This window comes from Cetorhinus maximus, chromosome 38 (genome assembly GCF_964194155.1).
Source record: "Cetorhinus maximus chromosome 38, sCetMax3.hap1.1, whole genome shotgun sequence".
Classification (NCBI taxonomy): Eukaryota; Metazoa; Chordata; class Chondrichthyes; order Lamniformes; family Cetorhinidae; genus Cetorhinus; species Cetorhinus maximus.
Window position 1 is genome coordinate 4,980,256 of NC_135916.1, and position 19,239 is coordinate 4,999,494.

At 47.4% G+C, this 19,239-nt stretch overlaps 1 protein-coding gene and 1 non-coding gene across 3 annotated transcripts in view; one reads left to right on the forward strand and one right to left on the reverse strand.

Moving 5' to 3' along the window:
• LOC144672517 (osteoclast-associated immunoglobulin-like receptor) overlaps positions 1-19,239 on the forward strand; it is a 298,334-nt gene that overhangs the window by 199,183 nt on the left and 79,912 nt on the right. The window lies entirely within an intron of this gene.
• On the reverse strand, positions 1,719-1,790 carry trnaa-cgc (transfer RNA alanine (anticodon CGC)). Its single transcript has one exon. It is a non-coding gene; the product is annotated as a tRNA-Ala (tRNA).

A 19,239-nucleotide genomic window follows, 5' to 3' on the forward strand; every position in this document is an offset into this window, starting at 1 on the left:
TACTGCGTCCGATTTCAAAAGAGACAGAGAGAGAACTGCAGACAACCCTTGAATTCTAGGATGATAATGGCATAGTGAACGGTTTGAGGTGACGAGAGAAGACCCTACATTGTTTTGTCTCAAGGCCAGGCAGATGTGGCGGTGAATGGGTGAAACAGATGTTCGCCATATCATTTCAGGTCAGTGTCCATTGGAATGAAGTGGAGATGGGAGTTGTACCAGGAGAGAGGCCCGGGAGATAGGAAGTAATTGGGTTTTTGCAGGCCAGGGAATCTGGCTTGGATTCTTTACACAGAGAGAGATTAAGGGGAGATAAAGAGGCGATGAAATCAGGGGGGTGGGAGGGGGGAGAACACGAGGAATCGGGATGGAGTCCCTGAAGATGAGAAATCAATCATTGCGGAGGCTGAGTGCGGAAAATAGTGAAGATATCACGTTGAGCGTTTTTCGATGGTCCTTCGGTGCACAGCAGTGAGGGCAGTTTTGAATGAGAGGGGATGGGCAAAATGACATTTTCTCAGAAGGAGAAAGTGCGAGAGACGTGAAAGGTCACACCAGGTGTGACAGGGTTAGAAGTGCCAGTCTGGCGCTCTGACAGCCTGGACTGGCTGCAAGGAAGAGAGAGACGGCGTGGGAAGAATGGTGGACCAGATGTGGCTGAGGGGAGGGGCTACATCCTCATGTGCCAAAGTATAAACCTTTATCCAGGTTTTCACTGTATCTGATATCACTCCAGATGGAAGCAGGAAGGTGAACACAATCCGGGTACAAACATCAATGTTTGTTTCAGTTTAACAAAACCTGCTGGTCTGGAAATGTGAGCAGTTGTCAGAAGTGGGGGTGTTCGCTGATAACCGCACATTGTTCAGCATCATTCGCAACTCCTCAGATACTGAAGCAGATCCATGTCCAAATACAAGAAGGCCTGGGCAATATTCAGTCCTGGGCTAGCAAGTGGCAAGTAACATTCACACGAGACAAGTGCCAGACAATGACCATCTCCAACACGAGAGAATCTTACCATCGCCCCATGATGTTCAATGGCATTAGCATCGCTGAATTCCCCAACTAGCAACATCCTGGCTGTTACCATTATCCAGAAACTGAATTGGACTAGCCATATAAAAACTGTGGCTCAAAGAGCAAGAGGCTAGCAAACCGGCGGCGAATAACTCACCTACTGACTCCCTAGAGCCTGTTCAATATCTACAAGGCACAAGGTAGATGTGTGATGGAAAACTCTCCACTTGCCTGAATGAGCGCAGTTCCAAGAACACTCAAGAATATTGCCACCATCTGGGCCAAGGAAGCCCCCTTTACCGGTGAACATCCACTCCCTCCACCACCGACGCACAGTGGCAACACAGTGTGTACCATGTACAAGATGAACTGTAGCAACTCGCTCTGCATCCTTAAAAACACCTTCCAAATCCACGACTGATTTCTCCCAGAAGAACCCAGAAGTGCAGACACTTGGGAAGACCACCACCTGGAAGTTCACTCCAGGCCACTCACCACCCTGGATTGGATATATTGGCCGTTCCTTCACTGTCCCTATGACAAAATCCAGGGATCTCCCCGTCTAACCTACACTACAGGGACTGCAGCGGTTCAAGGCGGCAGTTCAACGCCACATTCTGAGGGGGCAATTAGAGATGGGCAATAAATGCTAGACTCTCCTGCCCCATCCGCATCCCGTGAATGAATAATAAGTGAAGTGGAGATGCCGGGGATTGAACCCGGGGCCTCACACATGCGAAGCGTGCGCTCTACCGCTGAGCTACATCCCCACTGGACTGCAACTGTTAAACAATAGTTGTAGTTTTTTTTTTGTAAAAATATACTTTATTCATAAAAATCTTCAATCACATTCAAAACCATTTCAAAAACAACATTACAAGGGTACAATCCAGGTTAAACTTTTACAAAATGTATCACCAGGTGCATCAGTACAAACAATATTACAATCATTTACAGCCTTTCATTTTGATCTGTACAGCCCGAGGGGCTCTAAACAGTTCCCAGTCTCTCGGTGCGCTGTGGTAGAAAGGTCTTAGACAGCGACCCTTCCCCATTGCGCCTTTGCGGCAGCTGCCCCAAGCTTTAGTGCGTCCCTCAGCACGTAGTCCTGGACTTTGGATTGTGCCAGTCCGCAACAATCGGTCGGGGACAACTCTTTGTGCTGGAAGACCAACAAGTTTCGGGCAGACCAAAGCGCGTCTTTCACCGAGTTGATGATCCTCCAGCTGCAGTCGATGTTTGTCTCGGTGTGTGTCCCTGGGAACAGCCCGTAGAGCACAGAGTCCTGTGTCACAGAACTGCTCGGGATGAACCTCGACAGCAACCACTGCCTAATAGTTGTAGTGTGGAGAAATAGGCCCTCTTTCTTATTTCAGTCCTATTTCGTCTTCAAATTAGACCTGAGTGATTTTGACTCGTAATCTATTTCACAGTCATTGTCCCATTTTGCCAGATAAACAAAGAGGGTTAGTCTAGCTTTATCTCCATCATGTGGGAGGTCATTTCCGGCCGCGATGTGGCCGCTTTGAAGACTTTGGCCGAATGTCAGTAACTCAAGGATCGTGACCAAGAGAAAAAAGTCCATGATCTCTGGATCTTGATCCGCCAATGGGAGCTGTTTCTTTCTGTCTGTGCAGGTGAAGCGTGGTGGGCTAGTGGAAGGGAGGAGTTATATATTTTATATATCTCGGAGATAAGCAGAGATGACACCAGTTTCTCAGCTAAAACTAATTCCTAACACCTACCACTACAAATATAACTTAATTAAACTATCTCTACTTCCTAATACGGTCCCCTCCTTTAAAACTGCTTTTATAAACCCAATTCCCGAAGGTTAAATTTCATCAAACCATCGTTCTTGCAAACCGCTGCCCACATCTGCAATCCCCATTTCATCTCCCTGGGCCATGGGCGCGCAGCCAGATCGCGAATCGGTTTCCAACAATTGCTGAATATCGTTGTTTAAAACTATCCCAATGGGATTCTGCCCCTGAATGGAAAGGGAGCAGATCTGAATCGCGCCTGACTTGACTGTGACACTGGGACAAAATGGGGCATAAGCAGGTCAATGGAGTAAGATTATAATTAAGCGTTTTTACAATAAAGGGGGAACGAACGTCAAACTTGCTTCCACATCCACCTTGTCCAATAAGCTAATTGCGGTTAGGGGGAGGGCAGCTCAGTGGGAGGTCACTTCCCTCGCATGTATGAAACTCAGGCTTCGATCCCTAGGATCAAGTAAATAATAACCAATAATAATTCATGTCAGTGCTAAGCAAGTACAATATACAAATCATGCTGCAAAACACTCTCACTGTGCACTAACCCTTATGCAAAGGCTTCTTTTTCTCGAACTACATCCGGATGAATTTATATTCGCCGATTAGCTCGACTCTGTCTGAAATTATTGACCATCCCATCAATAACAGAAAACTCTTACAAATCAGGTTGCTGTGTTTGTGTAGATACTGAAGAATTTCCCACAAGCGAACACGTGTTTCCCATCCCAAAGGGGATACAGGGCGGCAGCCCAGTGATGATCGGCGATGTCGACACATTGCAAAGCGACTTCCGAGGGCAGGGACCCGCTCACAAAGTCCCGATTTAAACAGACCGCTGGCTGCAGCAGGAGAGGGTGGATATTCGTTCACAAAAGCTGTGGACTGCACCTCGGAATTCTCCTTCCTGCAATCCAATACCTAAATGGCCCGGCTCCTGCTATAAGTGGATATAAAACCTCCTCAAACCCTATATCACTCTCCGATATCTGTGTTCAGCTAAACGTGGTCTCTTCCGCACTCCCAGTGTTAATAGCCACACCATTGTGAGCGGTACCACCGCTAGCCTAGGACTGCGAACAACAGAATTCACCCCCTGAGCCTCTCTGCCGCTGGAACATTCTCTCTTCCATTCAGACGCTCCTGTCTGGGCAAACTAGGTTCTCCGTGAAGATGGTGTGTGGCTGGGAGGGGAACTTCCAGGCGCAGGACCCCATGTGTCAGTTGATCTTAGTAGTAGGGGTCCTGTGTTTTGACGGCAGTATCTAAGGAGCCTTGGTGGGTTCTGCAGTACCTCGTGTAGATGATACTCGCTGTTGCTAATGTGCGTCGGTGGTAGAGGGTGTGAATGTTGTGGATCTGGTGCCAATCAAGCGGCGCTGCTTTACCCTGAACGTTATCGAGCTTTTGTTGGAGCTGCCCTCATCCAGGAGAGTGGCGAGGATCCCTTCACACTCCGGATTTGTGCCATGTAGAAGGTGGACAGTCCTCGGAGGCTCAGGAGGTGAGTTACTATTTCCTTTCAGGGAGTGAGTTAATCTATTACTCGGAATCATTAATAAATATTCATGTGGGGTGAAATTCTTAAATCATCAGGGAGCTTTGGCCTCTTAATGAAAACCATCTGGGATTTGAGTGAAGGTTGAAACTGAATTTGTTAAATCCCGCTCCCCTTTCTCTCTGCGGAATGTCTGAAATCCCAGCCAATGGCTGACGTGATGGGCGGGGGTGTGAAGGGGCCAATGAGAATTCGGAACAGCGATTTCCAGCTTCTCCACCACATCTTCATTCAAATGTCCCGAAATGAACACGATCAGTTTCAATCCTATCGCTAACTGTGTCAATGCATTTCACTGGGAGCTGCAGGATATTCAATCTGTAGAAAGGAGAACCACAGTTCATGGGTGTCCATCCTTGATGATGGTGATAAATGTGTATCAATGCATCGTGTAGACAGATGTTTTAACGTGGCTCCTGATATACCTATATATATATAAACTGCACCAGCCCCACAAACCCCCAGGTTCTCTGTGCTTCTCCTATCCTGGCCTCTCTCATATCCCCTGTTTTCTTTACCCACCAGTCGCGGCTCTGCCACTGATTATGTTTGATTACAAATCCCTCCATCCAGGTTTGAGCATTAGGGACAGGGCTGGTGGCAAACGCTTGGCTTTCCTCAGGTTGTTAGGCTGTAGTATGGATATCTATGGATGACATTTTCTCACACAGGATTCAGAAAGTTTTATCAGGAGAGGATAAGGAGGAGTCAGAAAGGCTATCAACAAGACACTGGGAGTGTGAAACAATACTTGCGTCAGTCAAGGTACCTGGGAATAGATTTGCACAACTGATTATCCAATAAACCAAACACTCAGCTTCCCATCTTAAAAATAGCCCAAGCGACTTCAACTGAAGAACATGGGAAGTGAGGAGCTGCAGACAACATAGCTCATGCTGCTGCTTTGTCAATTGCTTTCGTGTTGGGTGAGAATGTTGACCCAGTGAAATGTAGCCCCTGAGCGATGACACTTACCTGACTAGGTATTAAAACGATGCAGAATTAAGGTACCGTGTGTACTGAGTGTAACAGTGTTTGCTGCTTCCCATCATATAATAGACTTCGCTGTGTGTGTTGTGTGAATCCAGAGGTGAAATGTCCCCGGGAGAGAAACTGAAGCCTGAATAGGGAATGATGGAGCAGGGAGGAGGGGTCCCTATGGTGTATTAAAGACCCAAATATAATCTCTACACACTCACCCCTCTCCCTCCAAATAAATGTTTTATTGAGGCCCCAGGTATAATCTCCACACATTCACACCCCCCAGAAAATGTTTAATTAAAGCCCCAAATTTAACCTCCACACTTTCGCTACAAACCACCTCTCCCACCACCACTACCACCAACACCGCCCCCCCCACCCCCACCAACCCCCAACAAATGAAATAATTTGGAGTGACAGAAGCCTCCACATGCTGGAGAGACACGCTTGAGATGAAAGTGATCCAAGCTCACCATCTGCTGGCGGATCTCGGATACTGCAGGCGCTGCTCTTTGCCAGCCTCAGAGAGATTCAGTCACTGCCTGTCTGGATCTCGGAACAGGCTGATGGAGGGTGAACGCTGCAAAGGAGGTTGAAATTTGCAGAGGGCGCTCGGCTGGTGTATCCGACTCTTTATCCCAGAAACAAACATTGGAAACACCCACATTTAATGGGGCGGAATTTAATTTTTACATATTCACCACCTTTATTCACTCTGTGTCTGTGCCGGACCAGGAGAGAAGATTTGTACAGACCATTCCCATTTTGCAGCTCTTGTCCTGTGAACCTGTGAGTTACAGCGATACAGCCAGACGGGCGGAGTCGAAGTGAAAATGCCCCACCTCCACTCTTAAGTTTAACTCTCCACAGGTTGGAGAAACTTTCCTTGGATGAAAGTGATCCAATGCCACCCTCTGCTGGCGGCTCAAGGCTACTGCAGGCGCTGCACTTTGCCAGTCTCAGAGAGGTTCAGTCACTGGCTGGCTGGGTCTGAGCACAGGCTGATGGGGTATGAACGCTGCAAAGGGGATTGAAATTTTCAGCGGGCGCTCTGCTGGTGCATCCGATTCTTCATCCATGGAACAAACATTGGAATCAATGGGAAAAACTCTAGGGAAACGGTACTGAGTAAACTGGTGGAGCTGTGGGCTGACAAGTCTCCAGGTCCTGATGGGCTCCATCCTAGAGTCTTAAAAGATGTGGCTAATGAGGTAGTCGATGCGCTGGAGTTAATTTTCCAAACTTCGCTAGATTCTGAAAAGGTCCCATCAGAACCATTCTGGTAAACCTCTTCTGCACTCTCCCCAGTGTGTTCACATCCTGTGTGTGGAGCCCAGAACTGTAAACAATATTCCAGCTGAGGTCAAACCAGTGTTAGATCGCTGCTAAAGGGGCAAATGCACCAGCCGAGCCACAGCTGCAAATTTCTATCCCGTTACAGCGTTCACACCCCATCAGCCTGTGCCCAGACCAGCCACCCAGTGACTGAACCTCTCTGGGACTGGCAAAGTGCAAGGCCTGCAGTAGCTGTGATGCGCCAGCAGCTGGTGGCATTGGATCACTTTCACCTCAGGAAAATATCTCCAAACTGTGGCGAGTTAAACTTTCACTTTCCATCTCCCCCATGATCAATTTATTCATTTACAGGGGAGAGGGTAAATGTGTGGAGATTATATTTGGGGCTTTAATACAACATTTACTGGGTGGGGTTGAATGTGTGGGGATTACATTTGGGGCTTGAACAGCTCCAAAGATAATGGAGGCATCATTGAGACTCAGTGTGTTTATTGTGCGGTGGGGAAGTTTCGCCAGTTTCTCCAGAGTCGAGAGTGTGTATGTGAGAGAGAGAGAGAACGTGTGAAGAGAGAGAGAGATAGAGAGGAAGAAAGAGGTGTGTGTGGGAGAGAGATGGAACATATGTGAGAGAGAGAGAGTGTGTCTGTGAGAGAGAGTGTGTGTGGGAGCGAGAGAGCATGTGAGAGAGAGTCTGTATGTGAGAGATTGTGTGTGGGAGTGACAGAGTGTGTGTGGGAGCGAGAGAGCGTGTGAGAGAGAGTCTGTATGTGAGAGATTGTGTGTGGGAGTGACAGAGTGTGTGGGAGCGAGAGAGCGTGTGAGAGAGAGAGGGTGTGTGAGAGAGAGGCTGTGTATGGGAGACAGAGCGTGTGTGGGAGAGTGTGTGTGTGTGACAGAGAGTTTGTATGGGAGACTGTGTGTGTCTGTGAGAGAGAGAGTGTGTGTGGGAGAGCGTTTGTGTTTGGGTGGGACAGACAGTGTTTGTGTGAGTGTGTGTGGGAGAGTTTGTGAGAGAGAGAGAGCTGGTGTGAGAGATTGTGTATGAGAGGGCGTGAGTGTGGGAGAGAGTGAGAGTGTGGGAGAGAGAGGGAGTGTAGAAGAAAGAGAGAGTAAGAGAGTGTGTGTGTGTGTGTATGAGAGAGAGCATGTGTGAGAGATTGTGTATGAGAGAGCATAAGTGTGGGAGAGAGCGTGAGTGTGGGAGAGACAGTGAGTGTGGGATAGAGAGTGTGAGTGAGAGAGAGAGTCTGTGTGAGAGAGAGATGTGTGTGGAAGAGAGAGGTGTGTGTGGTAGAGAGACAGTGTGTTTGGGAGAGAGAAAGTGTATGTGGGAGAGAGTTTGGGAGAGAGAGCAATTGTGGGAGAGAGAGCAAGTGGGGGAAAGACAGTGAATGTGGGAGATAGGGTGAGTGTGGGAGAGGGAGAGTGTGGGAGAGAGGGTGTGTGGGAGAGAATGTGTTTGGGAGAGAGAGTGTGAGAGCATGAGTATGAGAGAGGGTGTAAGTGTCTGAGTGTGTGTGTGAAAGATTGTGTTTGAGGTATTGTGTGTAGAATATACAAGTGAATGTGAGAGACTGAGAGTGCGTGTGAGTGTGTGTGAGGGTGCGCGTTTGTGTGTGAGAGAGAATAAGTGTCTGTAAGAGAGAGAATGTGTGCACATGTGAGAGAGAATATATCTGTGTGAGTGTGGGTGTGAGAAAAAGAATGTGTGTGTGCTTGAGAAAAAATATATCTGTGAGTGTGTGTGAGGGAATGTATGTGAAAGAGACAATATATCTATGTGAGTATGACTGTGTGTGACGGTGTGTGTGTGTGGGTGTGATAGAGAGAGAGAGAGAGGGAGAATTTGTGTGTGGGGGGGAGAATGTATCTGTGAGTGTGGCGGACAATGAGAAAGAATATATCTGTGTGTGTCAGTGTTTGTATGTGAGAGAGAAAGTGTATCTGTTTGAGTGTTCCCACGTGTGAGAGAGAGAATGTGTGTGTTTGTGTGTTTGTGTGTGTGAAAGAGAGAATATATCTGTGTGAGTGTGAATGTGTTTGTTAGCGTGTGACTGAGTGAGAGACAGGAGAGAGAAAGAAAATGTGTTTGTATGTGTGTGTGTGAGGGAGAATGTATTTGCGACTGTGTGTAAGGGTGTGTGTGTGTGCTGGTGTGCGTGTGTATGTGCGTGTGTGTGCGTGAGAGAGAAAATGTGTGTGTGAGAGAGAGCATATCTCTTTGAGTGTGACTGTGTGAATGTGACTGTGTATGTGTAGTCTGTCCATGTATGAGAAAGGATATATCTATGTGGGTGTGTTTGTGTGTGTGAGAGAGAGAGAATGCGTGTGTCTGTGTGTGTGTGAGAAAGAATGTGTCTGTATGTGTGCGAGTTGGAAAATATATCTTTGAATGTTACAGTGTGTGTGTGTGTCTGTGTGTGCCTGCGTGTATGAGATAATATATCTGTGCACAGAATCACAGAGAAGAGGCCCTTTGGCCCATTGAGTCTTTCAACCTCAGAGTTAATCATTAACGAATAACTCAGCATCAACTGTCGTTTGCAATTGTTTTCCATTGGCAGATATTTGGTGAACAAGAGTAAATCTTGCTCCGATGTTAAATGGATTTGGGGAGAAAATGGCCACTGTGAAGAAACTTAAATGGGTTTCTGCTGTTTTTGAATATTCTTTTTTACCGATTCCCAGAGAGAGAGAGAGAGAGTTCATTAACCAGGGAACAGGGGCATAGAGTAGAGGAGCCAGGAGCTTATGTTAAACTTGTATCAGACATGAGTTAGGCCTCAGCTGGAGTATTGTGTCCAATTCTGGTTGCCACGCTTTAGGAAGGACGTGAAGCCATTGGACAGAGCAGAGAAGATTCACGAGAATGGCTCCAGGGGTCGGGAACTTCAGTTAGGGAGATAGATGGGAGAAGTTGGAATTGTTTTCCTTGGAGAAAAGATGGTTGAGGGGAGAATTGATAGAGGTATACAAGATCCTGGTGGGGGTTTTGCCACACACTGGGTTAGTGCCCCTACCTCTGAGCCAGTAGCTCCGGGTTCGAGTCCCGGAGTTCAGGAATTGTTGGCCATGGAAGGTGTGTTCAGAACCTGGCCAGACAGGTTGATGATCAGCCTGGAAATCATCCCAAAATGCCTGATGGCAGGTGATAAGAATGTGAGAGTCTCCTGGTCAGCCAGAACCTGCAGAAGGAAATGGCAAATCACTGCAGTACCTTGTCGAGCATAACCACAGAGCAAGACATGGAAAGCCAAGGCCACCTTAGGACATGGTACCTGAAGAGAGAGAGAGATTCAAGATCATGATGGGTGTGGACAGCATAGACAGGGAGAAAGTATTTGTCTGTCCTGAGAACAACAGCGTTTACAGCATCTGATCAGACAATTTAGACTGCAAATTACATTGTATGAAGCCAGCCTTGAAATATTCAGACAGACAGATACACACACTCACTCACACACACACTCACTCACACACTCACACACTCACTCACTCACACACTCACACACACACACACACTCACTCACTCACACACAAACACACACACACTCACACACTCACTCACACACACTCACTCACACACACACTCACTCACTCACTCACACACTCACACACACACACAGGAGAGAGTGATTCCTACATGTCACATATGTTATCCTTCCTTAGGTATGGGGATGAAAACTCTCCTCAATATTCCTGGTGTGGTCTCAGGAAAATACTTGTGTGATTGTGAGACTATATCTGTGTGAGTGTGCCCACATGTGTGCGTGTCTGAGAGAGAGAGAGAGAGAGAGAGAGAAAGAAAGAGAATTGCTGTCTGTAAGAGAGAGAATGAGTGCGCGGGTGAGAGAGAATACACCTGTGTGAGTGTGTGAAAGAGAGAATATATCTGTGTGTGAGTGTCACTGTGTGAGGATGTGTCTGTATGTGTGTGTGAGTGAGTGAACGAGTGAGTGAGAATGTGTGAGGGGGAATGTATCTGTGCGTCAAGCGCGCCCTTTTGGAACCTCAGAAAACTGAGTGCTCTTCAGTGAATGAATTAATTTTTAAAATAAACTCATTATTAGTGAGTCACTTGCTTCACTGTCCCTGGATTAATTTTTGCAATTCGGCCTTTCTACAGGGATGTGACTGGGAGCTGGGCAGAGGCTACACATCGGAGACCCCCAGATCCTGTGTCTATTCACCCCCACCCCCTCCTCTGTTTGACTATTTCTGCCCCCCTCTGTTACCCCTCACTCACTCCCACCTTTCTCTCTCTCTCTCTCTCTCTTCACCCATCTCTCTTATTAAGGGAGAAAGATGGAGAGACTGAGAAAGAGAGAAGGGGCTGAGAATTTTACAATCAGAGATCAGTGAAGTGAATTAAATTGGCTGCGGGCCTTTACATTTAACCCTTACATCACTTGCTCTCAGACACAGGCCCTGTGTTCTTGGTGAATTAGGCCCGGGTCCAAGTTCCGGCCTTTTTAATTGGGATCTGAAAAGTTCCTGCCTTCCCTTTTTAAATAATGATTCACTGTGGCCATGTTTTATATTTATCAATGATTTACTGAGAGAAATGGGGGCTGTGGCAGGTGGGGGTGGAAATGGGAGCAATCCTCACTCAGCCCATCAGTAAACTGAATTCAGGGAGTGTAGCCACGGCTGCAGTGCAGGACAGGCTGCAGGCCAGATAGGCACAGAAAGATCCCATAAGCAAGGTGGTGTGAGCCAGGTATCCTTCCCCCAGACCCAGAAAAGGCTAATCTCCCTCTTTAAAACTTGGGAGGGGGTGGGGGTCTGATTGTTTTGCAAAACTTTGGATGGCTTCAGAGAAATGAGTGAGTGCAATTCAACCCCCCTCCCCCTCACTCTGCTCCCATTCAATTGATCATCTGACCTTCAACACTGTAAACATAACAATAAATAAACAATATATAAAATACAAGCCTTTACACAGCATCACAATTAGAAAATCAGTTCCAGGACCTCAGATACATTGGAAAGTCAATTCCTAAATGTTTACAATTGCAGTGCACAGCAGGATCCCATAAACATCCCCACCATAGCCTCACCGGAGAATCCCCAAATCCTGTCCCCACCCTTTCTGAACCACCACACCACCCCCCCCACCACTATTTCCCTCAATATATCCTCTTTCCCAACTCACTCTCTCTCTCCCTCTCTCTCTGTTTCTCACATGCCAGAATATGGAGAGGCAAAGAGAGAGAGAGAGAGAGAAAACCACAGTCAGGACCTCAATAAACTCAATTCAAAATGGTCCCGCACATTTCATTAAAGCCTCAATTCATCGCAGTGTCTAAAACAGCAGCGTTATTCAGGGAAACATCCTCATGTGAACAAGTTTCTCTTCAGGCCCTCCCGCCTGCTTCACCAGTCGCTGAGTTAATTTTCAAAGTGTGCTCACTGCTGGTCATTTAGGAAACCCTGTTTTGTATTTGCACACAGAAAGATCCCACACACTGCAACATGCTCACATTTGGGTCAAAGTATTTTAGTTTGAGAATTGATGAAAAAGGCAAGGCAGGGAAATATATTGAAACAAAATGGCACAGATTGGCCCCCTCAGTGACACAGTTTCTTTTCATAAATCAAACCTTCTGGGAGGCTGGGAGTGATGGTCTTTTCTCCAGAGCTGGGTGTTGGTCTGCGACTGCACGCCGGAGACCCCCAGATCCTCGTCTCTTCCGTCCCTGCCCCTCTCTCTCCCTGTTCCCTCCCTCTCCCTCCCTCCCTGATAACTCACAATTTAAGTAGAAAGATGGAAGGAGAGAGAGAACGAGAGAGACAGCAAGAAAACGCACAATCACATCCTCAAATCAAATGAATTCAAGTGGCTGCTGCACATTTTGTTTCATCGTCACATTCATGGCCTAAAACACAGGCATTATTGGGGAGTTTAGACAATGCACAGCCCCTCCCGAGGGGCCTGAAATTAGGCCTTGAATTGGGCCTAGTCACAGAGGCTGCATTAAAGCTCAGGGACAGGAACAGGCCCCAGTCTAACAGAACATTCCTCTCCCTCCACAGCTCAGCCCAAACCTCACAGACAGGGCCGGAAGGAGTGAGAGGGAAATGGGACCCACTCCTCCCCAACCCTACCCCCCACCCCAACCCCCTTCATGCTCCCCTCTTCCCCAATTAAAATAACGACAAATCACATTGGGACGTTCGTAACAGTTTATTACAAGATCAAGTAGAGAAAGAAATGTCTGGAATGAGAGAGAGAGAGAGAGAAAGCTGGAGTGATAGAGACAGGGAAATTCCACCCCAGCTCCCCCAGAATCCCTCAAACTCCCATCGCCCTGTCTCTAACACAAAGACGATTCTGGAGTTTATAACAAGCCTTTACCCAGGGTCAGGGGCTTTTAATTTGAATGACAGTCAATGAACTGGTTTCTCTTTAACATTGTGTGGTCCCTGTTGAAGTTCAGGAAAAGCTGCAGGCCATTTCTGCACAGGGGGATCCCACAGGCAGCAATGTGATGCTATCCGGATGGGGACAGGGAGACACATTCTTTCCCCAGCATCATGCCTGCTGTAATCCTCCCTCTTCCCCCCTCTCACTCCACACCCCCCTGTACCAGGAGTCTGGAAACATCCCCAGAAAGGCCTAAACTCCCCCCTTTAAACCGGGAACAAGCTGCTGCTTCCTGGGTGAGTCTTTTTGAAATGTCCATCCCAGCATCGATTTTTACAAACCAGGCGTCGCCAGGAGTGTGTGAGTGAGGCTTTTCTGCAGAGACTGGGAGCTGGGCACTGACTCCACACTGAAGACCCCCCAAAAACCCCCAGATCCTGTGTCTCTTCCTGACTTCCAACCCCCTGCCTCTGTTTCAGTGCCTTTTTCTGTTTCCCTCATTCGCTAAACCTTTCTCTGTTGTAATGTAGGGACACATCCTAGAGAGACAGACCGGATTCCATTGGCTGCTCCACCTTCCAATTCATCCCCCTGCCTAAAACACCAGCATTATTCAGGAATTAGCACAATCTTTTACACACTCTCACAGTTTGGACTTGGTGAAGGGCTCCTGAGGGACAGGAAATTCATCCAATGAGCATATTGTAATAAATTAACTCATATTGGCACAGTATGAAACACTGCAGGAATTTTGTGCAGAGCAAGATCCCACAGGGGGCAGTCAGCTTTGCTCCGCAATGTTTAAATTGGGGAAATATTTACAGAGAGAGAGAGAGCATGGTGGAGAGAGACTAAGACAGTGAAGACCCCCTTTTGGAACCTCAGAAAGACTGAGTGCTTTCCAGTGAATGAATGAATTTCAAAAATACACTCATTGTTAGTTAGTTACTTGCTTCGCTGTCCCTGGATTAATTTTGCAATTCGGCCTTTCTAGAAGGATGTGACTGGGAGCTGGGCAGAGTCTACACATCGGAGACCCCCAGATCCTGTGTCTATTCACCCCCACCCCCTCCTCTGTTTTACTATCTCTACCCCTCTGTTTCCCCTCACTCACTCCCACCTTTCCCTGTCTCTCTCTCTTCACCCATCTCTCTTATTAAGGGAGAAAGATGCAGAGACTGAGGAAGAGAGAAGAGACTGAGAATTTTACAATCAGAGATCAGTGAAGTGAATTAAATTGGCTGCCGGGCCTTTACATTTAACCCTTACATCACTTGCTCTCAGACACAGGCCCTGTGTTCTTGGTGAATTAGACCCGGGTCCAAGTTCCGGCCTTTTTAATTGGGCTCTGAAAAGTTCCCGCCTTCCCTTTTTAAATAATGATTCACTGTGGCCATGTTTTATATTTATCAATGATTTACTGAGAGAAATGGGGGCTGTGGCGGGTGAGGGTGGGAATGGGAGCAATCCTCACTCAGCCCATCAGTAAACTGAATTCAGGGAGTGTAGCCACGGCTGCAGTGCAGGACAGGCTGCAGGCCAGATAGGCACAGCAAGATCCCATGAGCAAGGCGCTGTGAGCCAGGTCTCCTTTCCCCAGACCCAGAAAATGCTAATCTCCCTCTTTAAAACTTGGGAGGGGGTGGGGGTCTGATTGTTTTACAAAACTTTGGAAGGCTTCAGTGAAATGAGTGAGTGCAATTCAACCCCCCTCCCCCTCACTCTGCTCCCGTCCAACTGATCATCTGACCTTCAACACTGTAAACATAACAATAAATAAACAATATATAAAATACAACCGTTTACAAGGCGTCACATTTAGAAATTCAATTCCAGGACCTCAGAAACATTGGAAAGTCAATACCTCAATGTTTACAATTGCAGTGCACAGCAGGATCCCACAAACCTCCCCACCATGGCCTCACCGGAGAAACCCAAAATCATGTCTCCCCCCTTTCTGAACCAGCACTCCCACTTTCACCACTATTTTCCTCAATATATCCTCCTTCCCAACTCCTTCTTTCTTTCTCTCTCTCTGTTTCTCACATGCCAGAATATGGAGAGGCAAAGAGTGAGAGAGAGAGAGAGAGAGAGAGAGAAAACCACAGTCAGGACCTCAAAAACTCAATTCAAAATGGTTCCCGCTCATTTCATTAAATCCTCAATTCATCGCAGTGTCTAAAACAGCAGCGTTATTCGGGGAAACAGCCTCACGTGAACAAGTTTCACTTAAGGCCCTCCCACCAGCTTAACCAGTCGTTGAATTAATTTTCAAAGTGTGCTCCCCGCTGGTCATTTAGGAAACCCTGTTTGGTATTTGCGCACAAAAAGATCCCACATACTGCAACATGCTCACATTTGGGTCAAAGTGTTTTAGGTTGAGAATTGTTGGAAAAGGCAAGGCAGAGAAATATATTTAAACAAAATGGCACAGATTGGCCGTCAGTGACACAGTTTCTTTTCACAAATCCAATGTTCTGGGAGGCTGGGAGTGAGGGTCTTTTCTCCAGAGGCTAGGAGCTGGGCAGTGACTGCACGCCGGAGACCCTCAGATCCCCGTCTCTTCCCTCCCTTCCCCTCTCCCCCTGTTTCCCTCCCTCTCCCCGCTCTCTCCCTCCCTGATAACTCACAATCGAAAGAGAAAGATGGGGTGAGAGAGAGAGAGAGAGACAGCAAGAAAACGCACAATCACAGCCTCAAATCAAATGAATTCAAGTGGCTGCTGCACATTTTGTTCACCGTCTCATTCATGGCCTAAAACACGGGCATTATTGGGGAGTTCAGACAATGCATAGCCCCTCCCAAGGGGCCTGAAATTAGGCCTTGAATTGGGCCTAGTCATAGAGGCTGCATTAAAGCTCAGTGACAGGAACAGGCCCCAGTCTAACAGAACATTCCTCTCCCTCCACAGCTCAGCCCAAACCTCACAGACAGGGCTGGAAGGAGTGAGAGGGAAATGGGACCCACTCCTCCTTACCCCCCACCCAAATCCCCTCCATCCTCCCCCCTCCCCCAATTCAAATATCGACAAATCACATTGGGAATTACTTATCAGTTTATTACAAGATGAAGTGAAAGAAAGAAATGTTTGGAAAGCGAGAGAAAGAGAGAAAGAGGGAGAGAGAGAGAGAGAGAAAGCTGGAGTGACAGAGACAGGGAAATTCCACCCCAGCTCCTCCAGAATCCCTCAAACTCCCATCGCCCTGTCTCAAACACAAAGACAATTCTGGAGTGTAGAACAAGCCTTTACCCAGGATCAGGGGCTTTTAATTTGAATGACAGTCAATGAATTGGTTTCTCTTTGACATTGTGTGGTCACTGCTGCAGTCCAGGAAAAGCTGCAGGCAACTTGTGCACAGGAAGATCCCACAGGGGGCAGTCAGCTTTGCTTTGCACTTTTTAAACTGGGGAAATATTTACACAGGCAGAGAGACATAGAGAGAGAGAGCATGTTGCAGAGAGACTAAGACAGTGAAGACCCCCATTCGGAACCTCAGAAAAGCTGAGTGCTTTCCAGTGAATGAATTAATTTTTAAAATGCTCTCGTTGTTAGTTACTCACTTGCTTCACTGTCCCTGAATTTATTTCTGCAACTCGGACTGTTCCAGAAGTATGTGACTGGGATCTGGGCAGAGTCTACACATCGGAGACCCCCAGATCCTGTGTCTATTCACCCCCTCCATCTGCTCTGTTTTGCTATCTTTGCCCCTCTGTTTACCCTCACTCACTCCCCCCTTTCCCATTCTCTTTCTCTTTCTCTCTTCACCAATCTCTCTAACTAAGGGAGAAAGATGTAGTGACTGAGGGAGAGAGAAGAGACTGAGAATTTTACAATCACAGGTCAGAACAGTGAATTGAAATGTCTGCTGGGCCTTTTATCTTTAACCCTTACATCACTTGCTCTCAGACACAGGCCCTGTGTTCTTGGTGAATTAGACCCGGGTACAAGTTCCGGCCTTTTTAATTCCACGCCCCTGTGAGTGCTGGATTGTAATGCATTCTGATAAGTTCCTGTCTTACCATCTGAAACAAAAATCCACATGACACTGGCTATGTTTTATATTTATAATTCCACAATCAGGTGTCCCCAGTCAATGAAATAGTTATTAGAGATACAATTCAGTCCGTTCTGCACAGCAGGATCCGAAGATTGGTCCAACAGTGGAAGACGGCACCCCCCACAGACCCTGTGTGTCTTTCCCCAGCCCCCCTCAGTCCCCAATAGCCCCACTCCCTCCCTCTGTTTCACTCTCCCTCACTCTGTTCCTCTTTTTATTTCTGCCCCCATCCCCCCTCCCTCAATCCACACCCTCTTTCTTTCCCTCAATCTTTTTATTTTTAAAGTGCAGACACTGTTGGGGGTGCAAGGAACAGGGGGTAGGGAGGGGGGAACCAGGTTTGCTCAGCAAGATCCCACACACCACCGATTCGTGGTCAGTTATAAATGTGACTGAGGATTGAGGGAATGTGAGTGGGAAATGGTTCTCACACCCTCTCTCCCCCATACCACCCTCCTCCCCAATTAAAATAACGACCAATCACATTGGTGCTTTTTAAAACATTTTATTGAAAGGTGAAGTATAGACAGAAGCAACTGGAGAGAGAGAGAGAGCGGAGAGAGAGAAAGCTGGAGAGATACAGACTGGGGGTTGCTCTCCCCTCCCACCTGCCCCAACCCCCTCAGGTCTACATGAAACTGAATTCAAATAGCTGCTGCCTGTTCCATTTAACCCTGGAAACCCCATGGCCCTGCCTGTCTAACACACGCAGACATGACTCTGGAGTGTGAACAAGACTTTACACAGCCTCAGGGTTTTCATTCCAGACTCTCCGAGTGCTTCACAATCAATGAACACATTTTTTAAAGTGTGCTCACCGTCGCTGTGCAGGGAAGGCTGGCGGACATTTTTATTTTACACAGCAGGATCCCACAACCTTCCTCTCCCCGCCGCTGACCTTTGTGATTCCCAATCTGGGGCCATCCCTTCAGTTTCCCCACCCCGCTCACACCACACCCCCCACACCTCCCGAAAGGGCTGAAACTCAACTGGGAAGCAGCTGGATTCTCTCAGGAGACATTTTAAAATCACTGCCTCAGGCTGTGAGTTTGTGTAAAATCCCACTTTCTGGAAGGCCGTGACTGGGAGCTGGTCAGTGACTGCACACGTGGAGCTCCCTCTTCCCAGACCCTATGTCTTTTAACACCCCACCCCATCCCAACTCTGTTTGGCTATCTCTCCCCCTGTTTCGACCTTACCTCTCCTTTCTCTCTCTCTCTCTCTCCCTCTCTCGCTCTGTTTTATCTTTCTCTCTGTTTCTCTCCCTCCCTGCCTCACTCTCTTTCTCACATGCCATAAGATGAAGATGCAGAGAGAGAGAGGGAAAGAGAGAGGGACACAGAAATCCAACAATCACAATCAAATCAAACTGAATTCAAATGGCCCTCCCGCTGTGCATCTCATTTCACCCTCACATTCATCCCTCTGCCTCAAACACAAGCTTTATTCCCAATTTACATCGGCTTCACATTAAGACTTCAATTCCAGGCCATGGGGAATGCTTCAGTGCCCATGGGTTCATTTTTAAAGTGAGTTTTCTCTCTCACCCACTCCCTCAACTCCTCCTGTTTAGCTCTCCCTCCCTCTCCCTCTCGCTTTCCATCACTCTCACTCTCTACCTCAATTCAGGAGGATGGAGGGAGAGAGAGAGAAATCCACAAACATAAGTTGCATAAACTGATTTAAAATGGCTCCCCCTGTCCCCCATCAGTCTCCAGAAGATGCTAAACTCCCCCTTTCAGTTTGGGAAGGGGCTGCTCATTCCTTTGGGACACATTTTAAAATCACCGTCCCAGGATTTATTTTTACATGTCATTCTATCTAATAGGGTGTGAGTGGATGCGGCCAGTGACTACACACTGGAGACCCTCAGACCCTGTCTCTCTTTCCCACACCCCCTCCTATTTTTACACCTCCACTCCATTCGGCTTCCCTCTCTCTTTGTTTCAATCATTCTCTCCCTTTTCTCCCACTGTTCCCGTCTCTCACATTCAGGGTAAAGATGGATGTTTCTATCTAGATCCTTCTCCCTGTTCCCTCTTTCTCACTCGTTCTCTCTGTCCATATCTCTGTTTCTTTCCCTCTATCTCATGTGCTCTACATTGAAATGAGAGATGAAATGTTTCTGTCTCCGCATTTAAAATGAGGACAAACAACATCGCTGTTTGTGGACAGTTTTTA